The following is a 7,140-nucleotide window of genomic DNA, read 5'->3' as shown; positions in this document are numbered from 1 at the left end:
CTTTGTAGAAAAGGACCTGGGGCTCCTGGTGGACATCAAGCTGAACTTGGAGCAGCAGTGTGTCCTTGCCACAAACAAGGCAAAAGGTATCCTGGACCACATTATGAGATTGTGGGCAGGTCAAGGGAGGTAATTCTTCCCCTCTGCTCAGCACTGGTGAGGCCTCTCCTGAAGTACTGTGTCCAGTTCTGGGCTCCTCAGTACAAGACACACTGGAAAGCTTCCAGCAAAGGGCCATGAAGATAATGAAGGGACTGAAGCATCTCTTTTATGAGGAAAGGCTGACAGACCTGTGGCTGTTCAGCCTGGAGGAGAGAACGCTCATGGGCTTCTTATCTAAATATATACATACTTGAAGGGAGGGCACAAAGAGGATGGAACCAGGCTCTTTTCAGCAGTGCCCAGTGACAGAACCAGAGGCAACAGACACAGACTGAGCACAAATGAGCAGGTTCTGTCTGATCATCAGGAAACACTTTTTTTTTGCTGTGATGGTAACTGAGCACTGGTGCAGGTTGCCCAGAGAGGTTGTGGAGTCTCCTTCCTTGAAGATATTCAAAAGCCATCTGGACATATTCCTGGGCAATCAGCTCTAGGTGCTGTGCTTGAGCAGGTAAGTTGGACCAGATAACTTCCAGAGGTCTCTTCCAACCGCAGCCACTTAGTGATTCTGTGAAAGGCTAAGGGGCTTGGGATGAAAATCTTTGTTTGGCGATGGAGGGTTAGAGAATGGTGATGCCAGGAACACCATGCTGGGGACCTGGCTGAGGGAATGAAATAGGAGGATGGTGGCCATACACAGCTTTGCACTGCAGTTCAGAAAAGAGTTTGGACATGTCTGCTGTGCTTAGACTGATCTTTTGGGTGGTGGGGAATATATTTATTTCAGGCAGAGGAAGCAACAGATTGCTGATGTCACACAAGCTGGAAAGGAGTTTTAACTTTGGAGCCCGTGTGTAAAAGAGCCATCACTCTTACTGCCTTCTCTTGAAGTGTTTCTTCTGCCTCATACCCTCACTCAGAAGTATCTCTGCCTCCTGGACACATGATTTTGAAGTACAGAAGGCATCTTCAGTGCCTTCTAATTGTAGAGTAAGCTGCTAAACTGTGGCCAGGAATGTAATTCAGTATATATTTCCTCTTTAGAAATAGCTAAAGCTTTATAGTGGCTAGAATAAAGAGACTTCCTACAGCACTTTCTGGCTACTGCGAGGCAGCTATATGCTCCCACTGATTTATGTTGTTATTCCCACGGAGTCTTGGCCACCTAATCCAGGATCTTGATAGCAGAAAGGAAGTCAAGCAGCTTAGAAGTTTAGGCATTACAAATCCCAGCACAGCAGCACCCAATTAATTTCATATATCTTGCCCTTAGTGTCTAACACATACATTTTATCAGCAGCTTGTAGGGCATGCAGTCAGACAATTTCCATTACGGTCAGTGAAATAGCATGGTTAAAATCCTGTGCAATGCTTTATAAATTTAAATTTAAGCATAAATGTTCTGTAACAAGATTATTGTATCTGATCTGATGGTTGGGGAAAGCTCACTCATTTTGTATTGTCAGCACTTGGAGTAGTCATTGATGTATTAAGCTCTTAACACAAGTCATGGCATCTTACCTGAACCAACGTGCAGTCGCAGGGGATTTCAGTTGAAAGAGTAGAGGCGAGATACACATTTATAACAGTGAGGGCAATCAGCTTTGCAATGGATTAGTGAAGAATATGGTAAATTCCCCATCACTTGGAGTCCTTTTATCAATGTCAGATGTCTTTCTAAAAGAAACAATCTATTTCAATAACACTTTATTAGCTTATATGCACAAATAAGGAGAAGAAATCTACAGTTTTCATGCAGAAATTTGATTTAGATTGGCACAGTTTCCACTTCTTTTTTTAGCTATTTATGCTAAGTAAGATTACGAGAGGAAAAAAACCCAATTGAGACAGTGGTACAAACTACCAGATTGCTTCCCTCAAAACCACTAAAACAGCAAGTGAGCTGTGACAGTATTGTCCTGAAATTGCTGCTTTAACAATGGTGTCTGTCGTAGAAAATCCACTTCAGATCTAGGCCAAGCTCTCAAAGGCCGGACTCCATGGGTGTACTCAAAACTTTTTCCTCATGGAAAAATTTGTTCGTATGTTTTAAAAACATTGTCATCTCTGCATGCGTGTGATGGATCTAACACTTACACACAGGATAGAATTTTCTGAAACAAATCCCTTTTGTCAAAACAGGCTTTGCAAGCATAAACTTTCATACTTACATGTGTGAATGCTTATGCCTACACGCTTGAAAGCCACTTTCAGAATTCAGTCTATTAAATAAATGCACAAATTAGCAAGACTACTATGGTTCTCCAGCTGAAAGCTTTCCTTTAAAATAAATGTGATGCTTTAGGAGAAGTAAATGGAAACGCTTAAAGAAGTAGATTGATAAACAGTATTGAGTTGGGTTGGATTTGTAGCAACTGATGTTTTGACACAATTGGAGATGCTGATGCAGGCATTTTAGCTTGACTTAGCTAAAATAATAAATAGCAGTAGCCCAACCTAGACATGACAAAGGCATGAATTAACTTCTCCATCTTCTTCAAGCAAAGATCTCAGGCTTGTACTATACCTATGATGGTGAAAAAGGGTTTGAATATTACATGAAGATGGCTGTCAAAACGTAACTCTTAATTCAATATCACATCAAGGGTTTTCATGCTGACAGACAGAATATGAGATCACTAGTGCCAGAAAAATATCATAAATAACTTTACTCTCTGTGTTCTTTGCAACAATTAGCAAAATGCTGACTTCATTTGTACTGTGATTTTTTAAAAAGAGATATTGGAAATATCTGAGGTTTTTTTGAAGCAAAGTATTCAGATGTGTACTAATTTAGATGCAGAAGTCATGCCTCCATCCTCATTTTAAATTAAAAGTTTCAATTTATAGAAGACTGAAGAAACTACCTATGAAGGACTTTACTGCAAAATTCATGTTTTAAATATTGAGGTCCACTGTGGCTTCTAATGCTATACTGTATTCCCAAACAAGACACATCATTCTTTTTTTGTTTTATTTTGCTCATTTTAGGTGAGATTCATGACTTCTGTTAAGTACACTAAAAATGAACAGATGTACAGGGCCTGGCTATATTAGCTGCTGTTAGTTTTAACAGTCCAGGATAAGAAAACTTCATATTTGGATACGTGGGCAGGCATAAATCCGAAACGACCTCAGGTATTAGAGAAGGTATAGTTATCTGCCACAGATAGGAAAGTCTAATATTGTGACAGTTTTTAGACCTTACATTCGTTGTTATCAAGCCAAGATGCACATTAAAAACTAGCTGGAAATTGCCAGCAAAATTTGTTCTATCCCTGTTCTTACATTACCTTCTGCTGAATTTGTCCTTAAGTTTGTATCTCAATGAATCTACAGTCCCTTCTGGGGCATAGCCGCCATTTCTCCATTGTCTCCCCTTCTTGTTGCTATACATAGGTCATACATGCATGATGTCTGAGATATCGTAGATTGACAGATTGCCTGATGACAGTTCTAGTGAAAAATATTGTATTGGGGGAAATAGCTTGGTGTTTTGGCTTTTTGTTTGTTTGTTTGTTTGTTTTAAGATAGAGAAAAGAAGACTGCTCTGTGGTTATGTCTATCACAGTAGTTTGCCAATATATAAGATTACTGCAAAAAGGATCAGCTCTCCTTGCTCATTGACTAGATGAAGATGGGTATCAGGAAGAAGCTTTCCAGCCATAAGGATAGTGAAACTACATGGAATAGATTACACACAGCTGTTCTGGAATCCCCTTACCTGGATATTTTCAAGAATCACTCAAACAGGCTTCTGTTAAGTGTGGTCTTGACCTTGCCTCAGAGGAGAAGAAAGGACTAAATTAATTCTTGACTCCTTCCTGTCCTGTATTTAATGACATTTTCCAGTTCAGACTGCGTTACATTAACATGATTGAGTTACAAAGTCTAAGCTTTGTAGCATTTGGTATTTGTTAATAACATTATTTAATGAGCTATCGCCAAATCCCTTGCAGAAGAGGCTCGTCTCGTGGACCCCCATCTTTATTCCCTTACTGTTTGGGGCATAGTAAGAGCTCTGACAATAATGAGTAAGATATACATTTAATAGCTTCTCTATATATGTTCATTGACTGTGTGATTTCACCTGGGTTATCATGTATAGAGACCAGATCACTCAATGAGACATACAGTTCCTTTCTCATTTTTACTATGACCTGGTGCTGCTTCACATCTTTATGGGTCAGTGAAGCGAATAAGATTTTATAACACAAAATCATAGAATGGCTGAGGTTGGAAGGCATTTCTGGAGATTATCTAGTCCAAACTTCTGGTCAAGCAGGCTCAGCTAGACCAGGATGTCCAGAACTATGTATAGACAGGTTACAGCGTCTCTGGACAACCTGCTCCAGTGTTTGATTACTCCCACAGTGAAAGTGTTTTTTTCTTGTTGTTGAGTGGAATTTCCTGTGTTTTAGTTTGTGCCCATCACCTCCTATCCTGTCGCTGGATACCACTGAGAAGAGACTATCTCCATCTTCTCTACTTGCCCTGATCAAGTATTTATTATTCACACTGATAAGACTCCTCGTGAGCCTTTTCTTTTCCAGGCAGAATGGTCCCAGTTCTTTCAGCCTCTCCATATATGTCAGATTCTCTAATTTCTTTATTATCTTTGTGGCTCTTTGTTGGACTTCTACTCTCTCCAATATAAATCATGTCTGTCGTACACTGGACCCAGTACTCCAGATGTTTCTCACCCGGGCTGAACTGAAGGAAATAATCACTTGCCTTAATGTGCTAGCACTGCTTTTCCAAATGCAGCCCCAGGATGTCCTTGGTCTTTGCTGCGAGGGTGTATTGCTTGCTAATGGTCAACTTGTGTCCACCAGGACCTCTAGAGCCTTCTCTGCTGAGCCACTTCCAGCTGGTAGCCAGCTGGTAGCCAGCTGGTACTGGTGCATGGTGTTTTTCCTCCCCAGCACAAGACTTTGCATTTCCCTTTGTTGAATGTCTTGAGATTCCTGTTAGCGTAGTTTATAATGTTTTGATAATGATTAAGCTTATATACATGATTCAGCTGTTGATATGTCATGTTTTACTTGTTTGTTACTGAGTGTTGGATCAGTCAGTACATAGTAAATATCACTTTATTTTCACCATGTATTTTCTTTATATAGTTTGGTATTTAAAAACGAATCGGTAAAGCTGGGATACTTTCATTTAATTTAACTGTTTCAAGTTAGTTATACAGTCCAATTTTCGAACTTGATTATAAACTCAGGTAAGTCTATCTTAGGAAGGACTGGGGAAAAAGAAGGTCTCCAAAGCAGGTTTCATTCCATCCGTAGAAATACATCATCTCAAATGCATGTATTGAATCATCATCCAGAAGTCCTATTGCTCTTGACTGATGAAACCTGTGTGAGCAGTTTGGATTTGTCAGCTGGAGAGAGATGAGAAGCAGTCACTCTACATAAGGGGATCTGGGGATCTATTGCCATTCTTATCTAACATGGATGAAAAACATATGAATTTACCTATTAGAGAACAGCCCTGTACACAACACTAAATATTTTCCAGCCCTCACACAATAAAGTGCTTTAAAAGTACTATTGAAATAAAACGTTATAGAAAAATATTTTAGAAGTATTGATGAAGTGTTCGTAGATTTTAAATGCTTGGAATTATGCAGTGGTGCCTTTCACTAAGTTTAAATTCTCTAAAGCAAATTTTCATCATTTTGTCTGGCCTTACATACTAAAGTATGCTCTCTTCAAGTTATCATCTAAATTATTGTCCATACTGGTTTCCAAAGATTGATCCATTTCTGCCCTACAAGAAGTTAATAAAGAGTCAAGTTACATCCGGTTTGATTTCCCTGTAATGAAACAGCCAATTGCCCCATGTCAGAAAAGATGTACTGTAGGTATTCTTCTGGGGTTTTGCTAGTCAATAAAGAAATAAGATCTAACATTTCATTTATCAAACATGAATTCCACTGGGTTAGAGGCATCAGGAATGATAACAGGTTTTTACTCTTATATATAGAATATTTTAACAATTTATTTTTACTATCTGCCATTAAGAAAACAAAAAATACCATCCTTTGATATTTTTGGACTAGTATACCTATTTTACAATGCAACAAGATCGTTTTCTGCAGTGTATTGCTTACAAATGCTGAACTGAATTTATGAAGGAAGAGTTAAATAAAATTACAGTAAAATGCAACAAGATCGTTTTCTGCAGTGTATTGCTTACAAATGCTGAACTGAATTTATGAAGGAAGAGTTAAATAAAATTACAGTAAGAAGAAGCCTCACAAGTGAGATGAAGGATACTCCAGTTTGCAGTAGGGATATTTTTGGATGTACAGATCACTATATTGTAAAAAATTTCTCAAGGTACAATTTTTGTTCTTCAATTTTTTATCTTCTGTGAATACTTCAGCATTTGATTTGACTCACCTTCTCTCTTGTGTTTATCTGTTGCCTTCATTGTCTCAGTTTTTAAATTTGACTGCATCATTCCTCATCCAAATCCTGCCTTTGATCAAAGGTAGCTCCATTCAGCATTTGGATGAAAAAGACAAGAAATTACTTCCTCTGCTTGGGAAGGTAGTACAACTACTTTCCCAGAAAGAATCCTTTCGTCTGCAGACAACGTTCATTGTTTGCTCCAAAATTCACATCAGAAGAGCTAAAATGATATGAATCCTAGCAGCAGTACATGCTTTAAACTGAGCCATTAAAGGGCTCAACTTATCCACTCCCTCTGCATCTGCTGCTCAACCCAGTGCTTCCCTTGGTACTGACACTCCCTGATTCCCTCGAAACTTCTAATTCTCTCTTATCTTAGTACCCTGCGTGTACCCATGCCAACAGGATGTCTCCGAGATATCCCTGCCTCCTTCCACTTCAATGTTGGTCGCCTTCTTCTCTCTTGAAATACCCCAGAGACACTACTCTCCTACTTTCTCCAGTTCCCTCTCTGGTGTGCAAACCGGGCAGGAATGTGCTCTTTGCCAGATGACCTGAGGTACGTAAATGCTGATTGACAGGACAGCCCATCTAGCCTGTTTCTTTGCCTGTC

The sequence above is a fragment of the Opisthocomus hoazin genome, chromosome 1 (genome assembly GCF_030867145.1).
Source record: "Opisthocomus hoazin isolate bOpiHoa1 chromosome 1, bOpiHoa1.hap1, whole genome shotgun sequence".
NCBI lineage: Eukaryota > Metazoa > Chordata > Aves > Opisthocomiformes > Opisthocomidae > Opisthocomus > Opisthocomus hoazin.
This window is presented reverse-complemented; position numbering follows the sequence as displayed.